Below are 18,858 nucleotides of genomic sequence, written 5' to 3' on the forward strand. Positions count from 1 at the left end.
GAGGCTCCTTGTGAGCACTGAACTTTGTCCGGTGGAGTTCCTTTTTGTGTTGCTGTAATTGTGTCATTTCTCGATGAGAAAGATTAGGCAACATTTAGTCACTTCTAGCCATGATGCTCAATTTATTTATGAATGTACCCTAGTTACTAGGGACCGTTTACGTTGGAGAACAAGATCTATTGTATGCCTGTGTATTTGGGGAAGTCAAATCTGAAATAATGATGAAATTGCGTGTATCCAAAGTTAAAACTCGTGATTTGTCGCCCTCTGGTGTGTAAAAGATGCAAAAGCTTACAGCACCTGGTATTCCCAGGCGGTCTCCCATCCAAGTACTGACCAGGCCCGAGCCTGCTTAGCTTCCGAGATCGGACGAGATCGGGCGTATTCAGGCTAGTATGGCCGTAAGCCAGAAAGGCTGTCCCTGACGCTCTACTTAAAGGGAAGGCAATATCCGTTTCTGCCGTTCATACTTACAGTTGAACTGTCTCTCTACTCTAAAGCCCGGGACACAGCAGCGCGCCGCAGATAGTCCCTGCTAACACGCCACGTTGTGGCAACATTGTGGCAACGTTGTGCGTTAGCTGGGGTGCCACACCAGACCGGAACTATATATTACAAAACGAACACATTGTCTTGATAAAACAGCTGTAATTGAGTGCCTGACACGCCAGTCAAGCGCAATCTTGAGAAGGTGTGCATTTCAGTAAGGATTTCAATTGACATGCAGTATGAAACTGAAAGGAGGTTGCATCACTATGATGCATAACATTGCATGTATTGTATTTTCAAGTGTGTGCATTCATCCTGTTGTCATTTTGTTTTGAAAGCAGAAGAATCATTCAACAGGTTGCTGAGACAAATGTAAACCAGTAAAACATATGAAGAGAAACAAACCTTGAATATAAGTTCAGTTGTTTAAACATTTGACAAACTATGGTGAGGGGGTAAGAAAACACACAAATCCAGCAGCTCCTGTATTTCAATACACCAGAACCCAATATTATTGGCGAGTCGGGTAGTCCATCATCACAGTTCGAGGGCAGGCATCATTTCAGTAATTTCATCCCGTTGCATTCACATCCGTGCCTTGAATGAGATTGAATGTGATCTTTGCTCTCAAGTATTGTCCCAAGTTTTACACTTTCGTGCTTTGCATGAATGGGAATGGAACCGTGTGTGTTGAATGAGGCTCCTTGTGAGCACTGAACTTTGTCCGGTGGAGTTCCTTTTTGTGTTGCTGTAATTGTGTCATTTCTCGATGAGAAAGATTAGGCAACATTTAGTCACTTCTAGCCATGATGCTCAATTTATTTACGAATGTACACTAGTTACTAGGGACCGTTTACGTTGGAGAACAAGATCTATTGTATGCCTGTGTATTTGGGGAAGTCAAATCTGAAATAATGATGAAATTGCGTGTATCCAAAGTTAAAACTCGTGATTTGTCGCCCTCTGGTGTGTAAAAGATGCAAAAGCTTACAGCACCTGGTATTCCCAGGCGGTCTCCCATCCAAGTACTGACCAGGCCCGAGCCTGCTTAGCTTCCGAGATCGGATGAGATCGGGCGTATTCAGGCTAGTATGGCCGTAAGCCAGAGAGGCTGTCCCTGACGCTCTACTTAAAGGGAAGGCAATATCCGTTTCTGCCGCTCATACTTGCAATTGAACTGTCTCTCTACTCTAAAGTCCGGGACACACCAGCGCGCCGCAGACAGTCCCTGCTAACACGAAACGTTGTGGCAACGTTGTGCGTTAGCTGGGGTGCCACACCAGACCGGAACTATATATTACAAAACGAACACATTGTCTTGATAAAACAGCTGTAATTGAGTGCCTGACACGCCAGTCAAGCGCAATCTTGAGAAGGTGTGCATTTCAGTAAGGATTTCAATTGACATGCAGTATGAAACTGAAAGGAGGTTGCATCACTATGATGCATAACATTGCATGTATTGTATTTTCAAGTGTGTGCATTCATCCTGTTGTCATTTTGTTTTGAAAGCAGAAGAATCATTCAACAGGTTGCTGAGACAAATGTAAACCAGTAAAACATATGAAGAGAAACAAACCTTGAATATAAGTTCAGTTGTTTAAACATTTGACAAACTATGGTGAGGGGGTAAGAAAACACACAAATCCAGCAGCTCCTGTACTTCAATACACCAGAACCCAATATTATTGGCGAGTCGGGTAGTCCATCATCACAGTTCGAGGGCAGGCATAATTTCAGTAATTTCATCCCGTTGCATTCACATCCGTGCCTTGAATGAGATTGAATGTGATCTTTGCTCTCAAGTATGTTCCCAAGTTTTACACTTTCGTGCTTTGCATGAATGGGAATGGAACCGTATGTGTTGAATGAAGCTCCTTGTGAGCACTGAACTTTGTCCGGTGGAGTTCCTTTTTGTGTTGCTGTAATTGTGTCATTTCTCGATGAGAAAGATTAGGCAACATTTAGTCACTTCTAGCCATGATGCTCAATTTATTTACGAATGTACCCTAGTTACTAGGGACCGTTTACGTTGGAGAACAAGATCTATTGTATGCCTGTGTATTTGGGGAAGTCAAATCTGAAATAATGATGAAATTGCGTGTATCCAAAGTTAAAACTCGTGATTTGTCGCCCTCTGGTGTGTAAAAGATGCAAAAGCTTACAGCACCTGGTATTTCCAGGCAGTCTCCCATCCAAGTACTGACCAGGCCCAAGCCTGCTTAGCTTCCGAGATCGGACGAGATCGGGCGTATTCAGGCTAGTATGGCCGTAAGCCAGGGAGGCTGTCCCTGACGCTCTACTTAAAGGGAAGGCAATATCCGTTTCTGCCGTTCATACTTACAGTTGAACTGTCTCTCTACTCTAAAGCCCGGGACACACCAGCGCGCCGCAGACAGTCCCTGCTAACACGCCACGTTGTGGCAACATTGTGGCAACGTTGTGCGTTAGCTGGGGTGCCACACCAGACCGGAACTATATATTACAAAACGAACACATTGTCTTGATAAAACAGCTGTAATTGAGTGCCTGACACGCCAGTCAAGCGCAATCTTGAGAAGGTGTGCATTTCAGTAAGGATTTAAATTGACATGCAGTATGAAACTGAAAGGAGGTTGCATCACTATGATGCATAACATTGCATGTATTGTATTTTCAAGTGTGTGCATTCATCCTGTTGTCATTTTGTTTTGAAAGCAGAAGAATCATTCAACAGGTTGCTGAGACAAATGTAAACCAGTAAAACATATGAAGAGAAACAAACCTTGAATATAAGTTCAGTTGTTTAAACATTTGACAAACTATGGTGAGGGGGTAAGAAAACACACAAATCCAGCAGCTCCTGTATTTCAATACACCAGAACCCAATATTATTGGCGAGTCGGGTAGTCCATCATCACAGTTCGAGGGCAGGCATCATTTCAGTAATTTCATCTTGTTGCATTCACATCCGTGCCTTGAATGAGATTGAATGTGATCTTTGCTCTCAAGTATGTTCCCAAGTTTTACACTTTCGTGCTTTGCATGAATGGGAATGGAACCGTGTGTGTTGAATGAGGCTCCTTGTGAGCACTGAACTTTGTCCGGTGGAGTTCCTTTTTGTGTTGCTGTAATTGTGTCATTTCTCGATGAGAAAGATTAGGCAACATTTAGTCACTTCTAGCCATGATGCTCAATTTATTTATGAATGTACCCTAGTTACTAGGGACCGTTTACATTGGAGAACAAGATCTATTGTATGCCTGTGTATTTGGGGAAGTCAAATCTGAAATAATGATGAAATTGCGTGTATCCAAAGTTAAAACTCGTGATATGTCGCCCTCTGGTGTGTAAAAGATGCAAAAGCTTACAGCACCTGGTATTCCCAGGCGGTCTCCCATCCAAGTACTGACCAGGCCCGAGCCTGCTTAGCTTCCGAGATCGGACGAGATCGGGCGTATTCAGGCTAGTATGGCCGTAAGCTAGGAATGCTGTCCCTGACGCTCTACTTAAAGGGAAGGCAATATCCGTTTCTGCCGTTCATACTTACAGTTGAACTGTCTCTCTACTCTAAAGCCCGGGACACACCAGCGCGCCGCAGACAGTCCCTGCTAACACGCCACGTTGTGGCAACATTGTGGCAACGTTGTGCGTTAGCTGGGGTGCCACACCAGACCGGAACTATATATTACAAAACGAACACATTGTCTTGATAAAACAGCTGTAATTGAGTGCCTGACACGCCAGTCAAGCGCAATCTTGAGAAGGTGTGCATTTCAGTAAGGATTTCAATTGACATGCAGTATGAAACTGAAAGGAGGTTGCATCACTATGATGCATAACATTGCATGTATTGTTTTTACAAGTGTGTGCATTCATCCTGTTGTCATTTTGTTTTGAAAGCAGAAGAATCATTCAACAGGTTGCTGAGACAAATGTAAACCAGTAAAACATATGAAGAGAAACAAACCTTGAATATAAGTTCAGTTGTTTAAACATTTGACAAACTATGGTGAGGGGGTAAGAAAACACACAAATCCAGCAGCTCCTGTATTTCAATACACCAGAACCCAATATTATTGGCGAGTCGGGTAGTCCATCATCACAGTTCGAGGGCAGGCATCATTTCAGTAATTTCATCCCGTTGCATTCACATCCGTGCCTTGAATGAGATTGAATGTGATCTTTGCTCTCAAGTATGTTCCCAAGTTTTACACTTTCGTGCTTTGCATGAATGGGAATGGAACCGTGTGTGTTGAATGAGGCTCCTTGTGAGCACTGAACTTTGTCCGGTGGAGTTCCTTTTTGTGTTGCTGTAATTGTGTCATTTCTCGATGAGAAAGATTAGGCAACATTTAGTCACTTCTAGCCATGATGCTCAATTTATTTACGAATGTACCCTAGTTACTAGGGACCGTTTACATTGGAGAACAAGATCTATTGTATGCCTGTGTATTTGGGGAAGTCAAATCTGAAATAATGATGAAATTGCGTGTATCCAAAGTTAAAACTCGTGATTTGTCGCCCTCTGGTGTGTAAAAGATGCAAAAGCTTACAGCACCTGGTATTCTCAGGCGGTCTCCCATCCAAGTACTGACCAGGCCCGAGCCTGCTTAGTTTCCGAGATCGGACGAGATCGGGCGTATTCAGGCTAGTATGGCCGTAAGCCAGGGAGGCTGTCCCTGACGCTCTACTTAAAGGGAAGGCAATATCCGTTTCTGCCGCTCATACTTACAGTTGAACTGTCTCTCTACTCTAAAGTCCGGGACACACCAGCACGCCGCAGACAGTCCCTGCTAACACGAAACGTTGTGGCAACGTTGTGCGTTAGCTGGGGTGCCACACCAGACCTATGTATTACAAAACGAACACATTGTCTTGATAAAACAGCTGTAATTGAGTGCCTGACACGCCATTCAAGCGCAATCTTGAGAAGGTGTGCATTTCAGTAAGGATTTCAATTGACATGCAGTATGAAACTGAAAGGAGGTTGCATCACTATGATGCATAACATTGCATGTATTGTATTTTCAAGTGTGTGCATTCATCCTGTTGTCATTTTGTTTTGAAAGCAGAAGAATCATTCAACAGGTTGCTGAGACAAATGTAAACCAGTAAAACATATGAAGAGAAACAAACCTTGAATATAAGTTCAGTTGTTTAAACATTTGACAAACTATGGTGAGGGGGTAAGAAATGACACAAATCCAGCAGCTCCTGTATTTCAATACACCAGAAGCCAATATTATTGGCGAGTCGGGTAGTCCATCATCACAGTTCGAGGGCAGGCATCATTTCAGTAATTTCATCCCGTTGCATTCACATCCGTGCCTTGAATGAGATTGAATGTGATCTTTGCTCTCAAGTATGTTCCCAAGTTTTACACTTTCGTGCTTTGCATGAATGGGAATGGAACCGTGTGTGTTGAATGAGGCTCCTTGTGAGCACTGAACTTTGTCCGGTGGAGTTCCTTTTTGTGTTGCTGTAATTGTGTCATTTCTCGATGAGAAAGATTAGGCAACATTTAGTCACTTCTAGCCATGATGCTCAATTTATTTACGAATGTACCCTAGTTACTAGAGACCGTTTACGTTGGAGAACAAGATCTATTGTATGCCTGTGTATTTGGGGAAGTCAAATCTGAAATAATGATGAAATTGCGTGTATCCAAAGTTAAAACTCGTGATTTGTCGCCCTCTGGTGTGCAAAAGCTTACAGCACCTGGTATTCCCAGGCGGTCTCCCATTCAAGTACTGACCAGGCCCGAGCCTGCTTAGCTTCCGAGATCGGACGAGACCGGGCGTATTCAGGCTAGTATGGCCGTAAGCCAGGGAGGCTGTCCCTGACGCTCTACTTAAAGGGAAGGCAATATCCGTTTCTGCCGCTCATACTTGCAGTTGAACTGTCTCTCTACTCTAAAGTCCGGGACACACCAGCGCGCCGTAGACAGTCCCTGCTAACACGAAACGTTGTGGCAACGTTGTGCGTTAGCTGGGGTGCCACACCAGACCGGAACTATATTTTACAAAACGAACACATTGTCTTGATAAAACAGCTGTAATTGAGTGCCTGACACGCCAGTCAAGCGCAATCTTGAGAAGGTGTGCATTTCAGTAAGGATTTCAATTGACATGCAGTATGAAACTGAAAGGAGGTTGCATCACTATGATGCATAACATTGCATGTATTGTATTTTCATGTGTGTGCATTCATCCTGTTGTCATTTTAATTTGAAAGCAGAAGAATCATTCAACAGGTTGCTGAGACAAATTTAAACAGTAAAACATATGAAGAGAAACAAACCTTGAATATAAGTTCAGTTGTTTAAACATTTGACAAACTATGGTGAGGGGGTAAGAAAACACACAAATCCAGCAGCTCCTGTATTTCAATACACCAAAACCCAATATTATTGGCGAGTCGGGCAGTCCATCATCACAGTTCGAGGGCAGGCATCATTTCAGTAATTTCATCCCGTTGCATTCACATCCGTGCCTTGAATGAGATTGAATGTGATCTTTACTCTCAAGTATATTTCCAAGTTTTACACTTTCATGCTTTGCATGAATGGGAATGGAACCGTGTGTGTTGAATGAAGCTCCTTGTGAGCACTGAACTTTGTCCAGTGGAGTTCCTTTTTGTGTTGCTGTAATTGTGTCATTTCTTGATGAGAAAGATTAGGCAACATTTAGTCACTTCTAGCCATGATGCTCAATTTATTTACGAATGTACGCTAGTTACTAGGGACCGTTTACGTTGGAGAACAAGATCTATTGTATGCCTGTGTATTTGGGGAAGTAAAATCTGAAATAATGATGAAATTGCGTGTATCCAAAGTTAAAACTCGTGATTTGTCGCCCTCTGGTGTGTAAAAGATGCAAAAGCTTACAGCACCTGGTATTCCCAGGCAGTCTCCCATCCAAGTACTAACCAGGCCAGAGCCTGCTTAGCTTCTGAGATCGGACGAGATCGGGCGTATTCAGGCTAGTATGGCCGTAAGCCAGAGAGGCTGTCCCTGACGCACTACTTAAAGGGAAGGCAATATCCGTTTCTGCCGCTCATACTTGCAGTTGAACTGTCTCTCTACTCTAAAGTCCGGGACACACCGGCGAAGAAAAGACAGTCCCTGCTAACACGCCACGTTGTGGCAACGTTGTGGCAACGTTGTGCGTTAGCTGGGGTGCCACACCAGACCGGAACTATATTTTACAAAACGAACACATTGTCTTGATAAAACAGCTGTAATTGAGTGCCTGACACGCCAGTCAAGCGCAATCTTGAGAAGGTGTACATTTCAGTAAGGATTTCAATTGACATGCAGTATGAAACTGAAAGGAGGTTGCATCACTATGATGCATAACATTGCATGTATTGTATTTTCAAGTGTGTGCATTCATCCTGTTGTCATTTTGTTTTGAAAGCAGAAGAATCATTCAACAGGTTGCTGAGACAAATGTAAACCAGTAAAACATATGAAGAGAAACAAACCTTGAATATAAGTTCAGTTGTTTAAACATTTGACAAACTATGGTGAGGGGGTAAGAAAACACACAAATCCAGCAGCTCCTGTACTTCAATACACCAGAAGCCAATATTATTGGTGAGTCGGGTAGTCCATCATCACAGTTCGAGGGCAGGCATCATTTCAGTAATTTCATCCCGTTGCATTCACATCCGTGCCTTGAATGAGATTGAATGTGATCTTTGCTCTCAAGTATGTTCCCAAGTTTTACACTTTCGTGCTTTGCATGAATGGGAATGGAACCGTGTGTGTTGAATGAGGCTCCTTGTGAGCACTGAACTTTGTCCGGTGGAGTTCCTTTTTGTGTTGCTGTAATTGTGTCATTTCTTGATGAGAAAGATTAGGCAACATTTAGTCACTTCTAGCCATGATGCTCAATTTATTTACGAATGTACCCTAGTTACTAGGGACCGTTTACGTTGGAGAACAAGATCTATTGTATGCCTGTGTATTTGGGGAAGTAAAATCTGAAATAATGATGAAATTGTGTGTATCCAAAGTTAAAACTCGTGATTTGTCGCCCTCTGGTGTGTAAAAGGTGCAAAAGCTTACAGCACCTGGTATTCCCAGGCGGTCCCCCATCCAAGTACCGACCAGGCCCGAGCCTGCTTGGTTTCCGAGATCGGACGAGATCGGGCGTATTCAGGCTAGTATGGCCGTAAGCCAGGGAGGCTGTCCCTGATGCTCTACTTAAAGGGAAGGCAATATCCGTTTCTGCCGTTCATACTTACAGTTGAACTGTCTCTCTACTCTAAAGCCCGGGACACAGCAGCGCGCCGCAGACAGTCCCTGCTAACACGCCATGTTGTGGCAACGTTGTGCGTTAGCTGGGGTGCCACACCAGACCGGAACTATATTTTACAAAAAAAAACACATTGTCTTGATAAAACAGCTGTAATTGAGTGCCTGACACGCCAGTCAAGCGCAATCTTGAGAAGGTGTGCATTTCAGTAAGGATTTCAATTGACATGCAGTATGAAACTGAAAGGAGGTTGCATCACTATGATGCATAACATTGCATGTATTGTATTTTCAAGTGTGTGCATTCATCCTGTTGTCATTTTGTTTTGAAAGCAGAAGAATCATTCAACAGGTTGCTGAGACAAATGTAAACCAGTAAAACATATGAAGAGAAACAAACCTTGAATATAAGTTCAGTTGTTTAAACATTTGACAAACTATGGTGAGGGGGTAATAAAACACACAAATCCAGCAGCTCCTGTATTTCAATACACCAGAACCCAATATTATTGGCGAGTCGGGTAGTCCATCATCACAGCTCGAGGGCAGGCATCATTTCAGTAATTTCATCCCGTTGCATTCACATCCGTGCCTTGAATGAGATTGAATGTGATCTTTGCTCTCAAGTATGTTCCCAAGTTTTACACTTTCGTGCTTTGCATGAATGGGAATGGAACCGTGTGTGTTGAATGAGGCTCCTTGTGAGCACTGAACTTTGTCCGGTGGAGTTCCTTTTTGTGTTGCTGTAATTGTGTCATTACTCGATGAGAAAGATTAGGCAACATTTAGTCACTTCTAGCCATGATGCTCAATTTATTTACGAATGTACCCTAGTTACTAGGGACCGTTTACGTTGGAGAACAAGATCTATTGTATGCCTGTGTATTTGGGGAAGTCAAATCTGAAATAATGATGAAATTGTGTGTATCCAAAGTTAAAACTCGTGATTTGTCGCCCTCTGGTGTGAAAAAGGTGCAGAAGCTTACAGCACCTGGTATTCCCAGGCGGTCTCCCATCCAAGTACTGACCAGACCCGAGCCTGCTTGGCTTCCGAGATCGGACGAGATCGGGCGTATTCAGGCTAGTATGGCCGTAAGCCAGGGAGGCTGTCCCTGACGCTCTACTTAAAGGGAAGGCAATATCCGTTTCTGCCGTTCATACTTACAGTTGAACTGTCTCTCTACTCTAAAGCCCGGGACACACCAGCGCGCTGCAGACAGTCCCTGCTAACACGCCACGTTGTGGCAACGTTGTGGCAACGTTGTGCGTTAGCTGGGGTGCCACACCAGACCGGAACTATATTTTACAAAACGAACACATTGTCTTGATAAAACAGCTGTAATTGAGTGCCTGACTTGCCAGTCAAGCGCAATCTTGAGATGGTGTGCATTTCAGTAAGGATTTCAATTGACATGCAGTATGAAACTGAAAGGAGGTTGCATCACTATGATGCATAACATTGCATGTATTGTATTTTCAAGTGTGTGCATTCATCCTGTTGTCATTTTGTTATGAAAGCACAAGAATCATTCAACAGGTTGCTGAGACAAATGTAAACCAGTAAAACATATGAAGAGAAACAAACCTTGAATATAAGTTCAGTTGTTTAAACAATTGACAAACTATGGTGAGGGGGTAAGAAAACACACAAATCCAGCAGCTCCTGTATTTCAATACACCGGAACCCAATATTATTGGCGAGTCGGGTAGTCCATCATCACAGTTCGAGGGCAGGCATCATTTCAGTAATTTCATCCCGTTGCATTCACATCCGTGCCTTGAATGAGATTGAATGTGATCTTTGCTCTCAAGTATGTTCCCAAGTTTTACACTTTTGTGCTTTGCATGAATGGGAATGGAACCGTGTGTGTTGAATGAGGCTCCTTGTGAGCACTGAACTTTGTCCGGTGGAGTTCCTTTTTGTGTTGCTGTAATTGTGTCATTTCTCGATGAGAAAGATTAGGCAACATTTAGTCACTTCTAGCCATGATGCTCAATTTATTTACGAATGTACCCTAGTTACTAGGGACCGTTTACGTTGGAGAACAAGATCTATTGTATGCCTGTGTATTTGGGGAAGTCAAATCTGAAATAATGATGAAATTGTGTGTATCAAAAGTTAAGACTCGTGATTTGTCGCCCTCTGGTGTGTAAAAGGTGCAAAAGCTTACAGCACCTGGTATTTCCAGGCGGTCTACCATCCAAGTACTGACCAGGCCCGAGCCTGCTTGGCTTCCGAGATCGGACGAGATCGGGCGTATTCAGGCTAGTATGGCTGTAAGCGAGGGAGGCTGTCCCTGACGCTCTACTTAAAGGGAAGGCAATATCCGTTTCTGCCGTTCATACTTACAGTTGAACTGTCTCTCTACTCTAAAGCCCGGGACACACCAGCGCGCCGCAGACAGTCCCTGCTAACACGCCACGTTGTGGCAACATTGTGGCAACGTTGTGCGTTAGCTGGGGTGCCACACCAGACCGGAACTATATATTACAAAACGAACACATTGTCTTGATAAAACAGCTGTAATTGAGTGCCTGACACGCCAGTCAAGCGCAATCTTGAGAAGGTGTGCATTTCAGTAAGGATTTCAATTGACATGCAGTATGAAACTGAAAGGAGGTTGCATCACTATGATGCATAACATTGCATGTATTGTATTTTCAAGTGTGTGCATTCATCCTGTTGTCATTTTGTTTTGAAAGCAGAAGAATCATTCAACAGGTTGCTGAGACAAATGTAAACCAGTAAAACATATGAAGAGAAACAAACCTTGAATATAAGTTCAGTTGTTTAAACATTTGACAAACTATGGTGAGGGGGTAAGAAAACACACAAATCCAGCAGCTCCTGTATTTCAATACACCAGAACCCAATATTATTGGCGAGTCGGGTAGTCCATCATCACAGTTCGAGGGCAGGCATCATTTCAGTAATTTCATCCCGTTGCATTCACATCCGTGCCTTGAATGAGATTGAATGTGATCTTTGCTCTCAAGTATGTTCCCAAGTTTTACACTTTCGTGCTTTGCATGAATGGGAATGGAACCGTGTGTGTTGAATGAGGCTCCTTGTGAGCACTGAACTTTGTCCGGTGGAGTTCCTTTTTGTGTTGCTGTAATTGTGTCATTTCTCGATGAGAAAGATTAGGCAACATTTAGTCACTTCTAGCCATGATGCTCAATTTATTTACGAATGTACCCTAGTTACTAGGGACCGTTTACGTTGGAGAACAAGATCTATTGTATGCCTGTGTATTTGGGGAAGTCAAATCTGAAATAATGATGAAATTGCGTGTATCCAAAGTTAAAACTCGTGATTTGTCGCCCTCTGGTGTGCAAAAGCTTACAGCACCTGGTATTCCCAGGCGGTCTCCCATCCAAGTACTGACCAGGCCCGAGCCTGCTTGGCTTCCGAGATCGGACGAGATCGGGCGTATTCAGGCTAGTATGGCCATAAGCCAGGGAGGCTGTTCCTGACGCTCTACTTAAAGGGAAGGCAATATCCGTTTCTGCCGTTCATACTTACAGTTGAACTGTCTCTCTACTCTAAAGCCCGGGACACACCAGCGCGCCGCAGACAGTCCCTGCTAACACGCCACGTTGTGGCAACGTTGTGCGTTAGCTGGGGTGCCACACCAGACCGGAACTATATTTTACAAAACGAACACATTGTCTTGATAAAACAGCTGTAATCGAGAGCCTGACACGCCAGTCAAGCGCAATCTTGAGAAGGTGTGCATTTCAGTAAGGATTTCAATTGACATGCAGTATGAAACTGAAAGGAGGTTGCATCACTATGATGCATAACATTGCATGTATTGTATTTTCAAGTGTGTGCATTCATCCTGTTGTCATTTTGTTTTGAAAGCAGAAGAATCATTCAACAGGTTTCTGAGACAAATGTAAACCAGTAAAACATATGAAGAGAAACAAACCTTGAATATAAGTTCAGTTGTTTAAACATTTGACAAACTATGGTGAGGGGGTAAGAAAACACACAAATCCAGCAGCTCCTGTATTTCAATACACCAGAACCCAATATTATTGGCGAGTCGGGTAGTCCATCATCACAGTTCGAGGGCAGGCATCATTTCAGTAATTTCATCCCGTTGCATTCACATCCGTGCCTTGAATGAGATTGAATGTGATCTTTGCTCTCAAGTATGTTCCCAAGTTTTACACTTTCGTGCTTTGCATGAATGGGAATGGAACCGTGTGTGTTGAATGAGTCTCCTTGTGAGCACTGAACTTTGTGCGGTGGAGTTCCTTTTTGTGTTGCTGTAATTGTGTCATTTCTTGATGAGAAAGATTAGGCAACATTGAGTCACTTCTAGCCATGATGCTCAATTAATTTACGAATGTACCCTAGTTACTAGGGACCGTTTACGTTGGAGAACAAGATCTATTGTATGCCTGTGTATTTGGGGAAGTAAAATCTGAAATAATGATGAAATTGTGTGTATCCAAAGTTAAAACTCGTGATTTGTCGCCCTCTGGTGTGTAAAAGGTGCAAAAGCTTACAGCACCTGGTATTCCCAGGCGGTCTCCCATCCAAGTACTGACCAGGCCCGAGCCTGCCTGGCTTCCGAGATCGGTCGAGATCGGGCGTATTCAGGCTAGTATGGCCGTAAGCCAGGGAGGCTGTCCTTGACGCTCTACTTAAAGGGAAGGCAATATCCGTTTCTGCCGATCATACTTACAGTTGAACTGTCTCTCTACTCTAAAGCCCGGGACACACCAGCGCGCCGCAGACAGTCCCTGCTAACACGCCACGTTGTGGCAACGTTGTGGCAACGTTGTGCGTTAGCTGGGGTGCCACACCAGACCGGAACTATATTTTACAAAACGAACACATTGTCTTGATAAAACAGCTGTAATTGAGTGCCTGACACGCCAGTCAAGCGCAATCTTGAGAAGGTGTACATTTCAGTAAGGATTTCAATTGACATGCAGTATGAAACTGAAAGGAGGTTGCATCACTATGATGCATAACATTGCATGTATTGTATTTTCAAGTGTGTGCATTCATCCTGTTGTCATTTTGTTTTGAAAGCAGAAGAATCATTCAACAGGTTGCTGAGACAAATGTAAACCAGTAAAACATATGAAGAGAAACAAACCTTGAATATAAGTTCAGTTGTTTAAACATTTGACAAACTATGGTGAGGGGGTAAGAAAACACACAAATCCAGCAGCTCCTGTACTTCAATACACCAGAATCCAATATTATTGGTGAGTCGGGTAGTCCATCATCACAGTTCGAGGGCAGGCATCATTTCAGTAATTTCATCCCGTTGCATTCACATCCGTGCCTTGAATGAGATTGAATGTGATCTTTGCTCTCAAGTATGTTCCCAAGTTTTACACTTTAGTGCTTTGCATGAATGGGAATGGAACCGTGTGTGTTGAATGAGGCTCCTTGTGAGCACTGAACTTTGTCCGGTGGAGTTCCTTTTTGTGTTGCTGTAATTGTGTCATTTCTTGATGAGAAAGATTAGGCAACATTTAGTCACTTCTAGCCATGATGCTCAATTTATTTACGAATGTACCCTAGTTACTAGGGACCGTTTACGTTGGAGAACAAGATCTATTGTATGCCTGTGTATTTGGGGAAGTCAAATCTGAAATAATGATGAAATTGTGTGTATCAAAAGTTAAAACTCGTGATTTGTCGCCCTCTGGTGTGTAAAAGGTGCAAAAGCTTACAGCACCTGGTATTCCCAGGCGGTCTCCCATCCAAGTACCGACCAGGCCCGAGCCTGCTTGGCTTCCGAGATCGGACGAGATCGGGCGTATTCAGGCTAGTATGGCCGTAAGCCAGGGAGGCTGTCCCTGATGCTCTACTTAAAGGGAAGGCAATATCCGTTTCTGCCGTTCATACTTACAGTTGAACTGTCTCTCTACTCTAAAGCCCGGGACACAGCAGCGCGCCGCAGACAGTCCCTGCTAACACGCCATGTTGTGGCAACGTTGTGGGTTAGCTGGGGTGCCACACCAGACCGGAACTATATTTTACAAAACGAACACATTGTCTTGATAAAACAGCTGTAATTGAGTGCCTGACTTGCCAGTCAAGCGCAATCTTGAGATGGTGTGCATTTCAGTAAGGATTTCAATTGACATGCAGTATGAAACTGAAAGGAGGTTGCATCACTATGATGCATAACATTGCATGTATTGTATTTTCAAGTGTGTGCATTCATCCTGTTGTCATTTTGTTTTGAAAGCACAAGAATCATTCAACAGGTTGCTGAGACAAATGTAAACCAGTAAAACATATGAAGAGAAACAAACCTTGAATATAAGTTCAGTTGTTTAAACATTTGACAAACTATGGTGAGGGGGTAAGAAAACACACAAATCCAGCAGCTCCTGTAGTTCAATACACCGGAACCCAATATTATTGGCGAGTCGGGTAGTCCATCATCACAGTTCGAGGGCAGGCATTATTTCAGTAATTTCATCCCGTTGCATTCACATCCGTGCCTTGAATGAGATTGAATGTGATCTTTGCTCTCAAGTATGTTCCCAAGTTTTACACTTTCGTGCTTTGCATGAATGGGAATGGAACCGTGTGTGTTGAATGAGGCTCCTTGTGAGCACTGAACTTTGTCCGATGGAGTTCCTTTTTGTGTTGCTGTAATTGTGTCATTTCTCGATGAGAAAGATTAGGCAACATTTAGTCACTTCTAGCCATGATGCTCAATTTATTTACGAATGTACCCTAGTTACTAGGGACCGTTTACGTTGGAGAACAAGATCTATTGTATGCCTGTGTATTTGGGGAAGTCAAATCTGAAATAATGATGAAATTGTGTGTATCAAAAGTTAAAACTCGTGATTTGTCGCCCTCTGGTGTGTAAAAGGTGCAAAAGCTTACAGCACCTGGTATTTCCAGGCGGTCTACCATCCAAGTACTGACCAGGCCCGAGCCTGCTTGGCTTCCGAGATCGGACGAGATCGGGCGTATTCAGGCTAGTATGGCTGTAAGCCAGGGAGGCTGTCCCTGACGCTCTACTTAAAGGGAAGGCAATATCCGTTTCTGCCGTTCATACTTACAGTTGAACTGTCTCTCTACTCTAAAGCCCGGGACACACCAGCGCGCCGCAGACAGTCCCTGCTAACACGCCACGTTGTGGCAACATTGTGGCAACGTTGTGCGTTAGCTGGGGTGCCACACCAGACCGGAACTATATATTACAAAACGAACACATTGTCTTGATAAAACAGCTGTAATTGAGTGCCTGACACGCCAGTCAAGCGCAATCTTGAGAAGGTGTGCATTTCAGTAAGGATTTCAATTGACATGCAGTATGAAACTGAAAGGAGGTTGCATCACTATGATGCATAACATTGCATGTATTGTATTTTCAAGTGTGTGCATTCATCCTGTTGTCATTTTGTTTTGAAAGCAGAAGAATCATTCAACAGGTTGCTGAGACAAATGTAAACCAGTAAAACATATGAAGAGAAACAAACCTTGAATATAAGTTCAGTTGTTTAAACATTTGACAAACTATGGTGAGGGGGTAAGAAAACACACAAATCCAGCAGCTCCTGTATTTCAATACACCAGAACCCAATATTATTGGCGAGTCGGGTAGTCCATCATCACAGTTCGAGGGCAGGCATCATTTCAGTAATTTCATCCCGTTGCATTCACATCCGTGCCTTGAATGAGATTGAATGTGATCTTTGCTCTCAAGTATGTTCCCAAGTTTTACACTTTCGTGCTTTGCATGAATGGGAATGGAACCGTGTGTGTTGAATGAGGCTCCTTGTGAGCACTGAACTTTGTCCGGTGGAGTTCCTTTTTGTGTTGCTGTAATTGTGTCATTTCTCGATGAGAAAGATTAGGCAACATTTAGTCACTTCTAGCCATGATGCTCAATTTATTTACGAATGTACCCTAGTTACTAGGGACCGTTTACGTTGGAGAACAAGATCTATTGTATGCCTGTGTATTTGGGGAAGTAAAATCTGAAATAATGATGAAATTGCGTGTATCCAAAGTTAAAACTCGTGATTTGTCGCCCTCTGGTGTGTAAAAGATGCAAAAGCTTACAGCACCTGGTATTCCCAGGCGGTCTCCCATGCAAGTACTGACCAGGCCCGAGCCTGCTTAGCTTCCGAGATCGGACGAGATCGGGCGTATTCAGACTAGTATGGCCGTAAGCCAGGAATGCTGTCCCTGACGCTCTACTTAAAGGGAAGGCAATATCCGTTTCTGCCGTTCATACTTACAGTTGAACTGTCTCTCTACTCTAAAGCCCGGGACACACCAGCGCGCCGCAGACAGTCCCTGCTAACACGCCACGTTGTGGCAACATTGTGGCAACGTTGTGCGTTAGCTGGGGTGCCACACCAGACCGGAACTATATTTTACAAAACGAACACATTGTCTTGATAATACAGCTGTAATTGAGTGCCTGACATGCCAGTCAAGCGCAATCTTGAGAAGGTGTGCATTTCAGTAAGGATTTCAATTGACATGCAGTATGAAACTGAAAGGAGGTTGCATCACTATGATGCATAACATTGCATGTATTGTATTTTCAAGTGTGTGCATTCATCCTGTTGTCATTTTGTTTTGAAAGCACAAGAATCATTCAACAGGATGCTGAGACAAATGTAAACCAGTAAAACATATGAAGAGAAACAAACCTTGAATATAAGTTCAGTTGTTTAAACATTTGACAAACTATGGTGAGGGGTAAGAAAACACACAAATCCAGCAGCTCCTGTATTTCAATACACCAGAACCCAATATTATTGGCGAGTCGGGTAGTCCATCATCACAGTTCGAGGGCAGGCATCATTTCAGTAATTTCATCCCGTTGCATTCACATGCGTGCCTTGAATGAGATTGAATGTTATCTTTACTCACAAGTACGTTCCCAAGTTTTACACTTTCGTGGTTTGCATGAATGGGAATGGAACCGTGTGTGTTGAATGATGCTCCTTGTGAGCACTGAACTTTGTGCGGTGGAGTTCCTTTTTTGTTGCTGTAATTGTGTCATTTCTTGATGAGAAAGATTAGGCAACATTTAGTCACTTCTAGCCATGATGCTCAATTTATTGACGAATGTACCCTAGTTACTAGGGACCGTTTACGTTGGAGAACAAGATCTATTGTATGCCTGTGTATTTGGGGAAGTAAAATCTGAAATAATTATGAAATTGTGTGTATCCAAAGTTAAAACTCGTGATTTGTCGCCCTCTGGTTTATTAAAAGGTGCAGAAGCTTACAGCACCTGGTATTCCCAGGCGGTCTCCAACCCAAGTACTGACCAGGCCCGAGCCTGCTTAGCTTCCGAGATCGGACGAGATCGGGCGTATTCAGGCTAGTATGGCCGCAAGCCAGTGAGGCTGTCCCTGACGCTCTACTTAAAGGGAAGGCAATATCCGTTTCTGCCGTTCATACTTACAGTTGAACTGTCTCTCTACTCTAAAGCCCGGGACACACCAGCGCGCCGCAGACAGTCCCTGCTAACACGCCACGTTGTGGCAACGTTGTGGCAACGTTGTGCGTTAGCTGGGGTGCCACACCAGACCGGAACTATATTTTACAAAACGAACACATTGGCTTGATAAAACAGCTGTAATTGAGTGCCTGACACGCCAGTCAAGCGCAATCTTGAGAAGGTGTGCATTTCAGTAAGGATTTCAATTGACATGCAGTATGAAACTGAAAGGAGGTTGCATCACTATGATGCATAACATTGCATGTATTGTATTTTCAAGTGTGTGCATTCATCCTGTTGTCATTTTGTTTTGAAAGCAGAAGAATCATTCAACAGGTTGCTGAGACAAATGTAAACCAGTAAAACATATGAAGAGAAACAAACCTTGAATATAAGTTCAGTTGTTTAAACATTTGACAAACTATGGTGAGGGGGTAAGAAAACACACAAATCCAGCAGCTCCTGTATTTCAATACACCAGAACCCAATATTATTGGCGAGTCGGGTAGTCCATCATCACAGTTCGAGGGCAGGCATCATTTCAGTAATTTCATCCCGTTGCATTCACATCCGTGCCTTGAATGAGATTGAATGTTATCATTACTCTCAAGTACGTTCCCAAGTTTTACACTTTCGTGCTTTGCATGAATGGGAATGGAACCG

General features: G+C 43.4%; 16 non-coding genes across 16 annotated transcripts; all 16 read right to left on the reverse strand.

The window, feature by feature from the left end:
- Positions 1-288: 288 nt before the first annotated feature.
- On the reverse strand, positions 289-407 carry LOC136721492 (5S ribosomal RNA). The gene has a single exon (XR_010806037.1). It is a non-coding gene; the product is annotated as a 5S ribosomal RNA (ribosomal RNA).
- A 1,066-nt stretch (positions 408-1,473) lies between these two features.
- Positions 1,474-1,592, reverse strand: LOC136721485 (5S ribosomal RNA). The gene has a single exon (XR_010806031.1). It is a non-coding gene; the product is annotated as a 5S ribosomal RNA (ribosomal RNA).
- A 1,055-nt stretch (positions 1,593-2,647) lies between these two features.
- Positions 2,648-2,766, reverse strand: LOC136721474 (5S ribosomal RNA). The gene has a single exon (XR_010806021.1). It is a non-coding gene; the product is annotated as a 5S ribosomal RNA (ribosomal RNA).
- Positions 2,767-3,832: 1,066 nt separating this feature from the next.
- Positions 3,833-3,951, reverse strand: LOC136721504 (5S ribosomal RNA). Its single transcript, XR_010806048.1, has one exon. It is a non-coding gene; the product is annotated as a 5S ribosomal RNA (ribosomal RNA).
- A 1,066-nt stretch (positions 3,952-5,017) lies between these two features.
- Positions 5,018-5,136, reverse strand: LOC136721461 (5S ribosomal RNA). The gene has a single exon (XR_010806009.1). It is a non-coding gene; the product is annotated as a 5S ribosomal RNA (ribosomal RNA).
- A 1,041-nt stretch (positions 5,137-6,177) lies between these two features.
- LOC136721445 (5S ribosomal RNA) lies at positions 6,178-6,296 on the reverse strand. Its single transcript, XR_010805995.1, has one exon. It is a non-coding gene; the product is annotated as a 5S ribosomal RNA (ribosomal RNA).
- Positions 6,297-7,350: 1,054 nt separating this feature from the next.
- LOC136721487 (5S ribosomal RNA) lies at positions 7,351-7,469 on the reverse strand. The gene has a single exon (XR_010806033.1). It is a non-coding gene; the product is annotated as a 5S ribosomal RNA (ribosomal RNA).
- Positions 7,470-8,535: 1,066 nt separating this feature from the next.
- LOC136721508 (5S ribosomal RNA) lies at positions 8,536-8,654 on the reverse strand. The gene has a single exon (XR_010806052.1). It is a non-coding gene; the product is annotated as a 5S ribosomal RNA (ribosomal RNA).
- A 1,056-nt stretch (positions 8,655-9,710) lies between these two features.
- LOC136721464 (5S ribosomal RNA) lies at positions 9,711-9,829 on the reverse strand. The gene has a single exon (XR_010806012.1). It is a non-coding gene; the product is annotated as a 5S ribosomal RNA (ribosomal RNA).
- Positions 9,830-10,895: 1,066 nt separating this feature from the next.
- On the reverse strand, positions 10,896-11,014 carry LOC136721503 (5S ribosomal RNA). The gene has a single exon (XR_010806047.1). It is a non-coding gene; the product is annotated as a 5S ribosomal RNA (ribosomal RNA).
- A 1,057-nt stretch (positions 11,015-12,071) lies between these two features.
- LOC136721429 (5S ribosomal RNA) lies at positions 12,072-12,190 on the reverse strand. The gene has a single exon (XR_010805980.1). It is a non-coding gene; the product is annotated as a 5S ribosomal RNA (ribosomal RNA).
- Positions 12,191-13,245: 1,055 nt separating this feature from the next.
- LOC136721517 (5S ribosomal RNA) lies at positions 13,246-13,364 on the reverse strand. The gene has a single exon (XR_010806060.1). It is a non-coding gene; the product is annotated as a 5S ribosomal RNA (ribosomal RNA).
- A 1,066-nt stretch (positions 13,365-14,430) lies between these two features.
- On the reverse strand, positions 14,431-14,549 carry LOC136721459 (5S ribosomal RNA). Its single transcript, XR_010806007.1, has one exon. It is a non-coding gene; the product is annotated as a 5S ribosomal RNA (ribosomal RNA).
- Positions 14,550-15,604: 1,055 nt separating this feature from the next.
- LOC136721505 (5S ribosomal RNA) lies at positions 15,605-15,723 on the reverse strand. The gene has a single exon (XR_010806049.1). It is a non-coding gene; the product is annotated as a 5S ribosomal RNA (ribosomal RNA).
- A 1,066-nt stretch (positions 15,724-16,789) lies between these two features.
- LOC136721450 (5S ribosomal RNA) lies at positions 16,790-16,908 on the reverse strand. Its single transcript, XR_010805999.1, has one exon. It is a non-coding gene; the product is annotated as a 5S ribosomal RNA (ribosomal RNA).
- Positions 16,909-17,973: 1,065 nt separating this feature from the next.
- On the reverse strand, positions 17,974-18,092 carry LOC136721496 (5S ribosomal RNA). The gene has a single exon (XR_010806041.1). It is a non-coding gene; the product is annotated as a 5S ribosomal RNA (ribosomal RNA).
- Between the last annotated feature and the right edge of the window lie 766 nt (positions 18,093-18,858).

This window comes from Amia ocellicauda, unplaced genomic scaffold (genome assembly GCF_036373705.1).
Source record: "Amia ocellicauda isolate fAmiCal2 unplaced genomic scaffold, fAmiCal2.hap1 HAP1_SCAFFOLD_116, whole genome shotgun sequence".
NCBI classification, from domain to species: domain Eukaryota; kingdom Metazoa; phylum Chordata; class Actinopteri; order Amiiformes; family Amiidae; genus Amia; species Amia ocellicauda.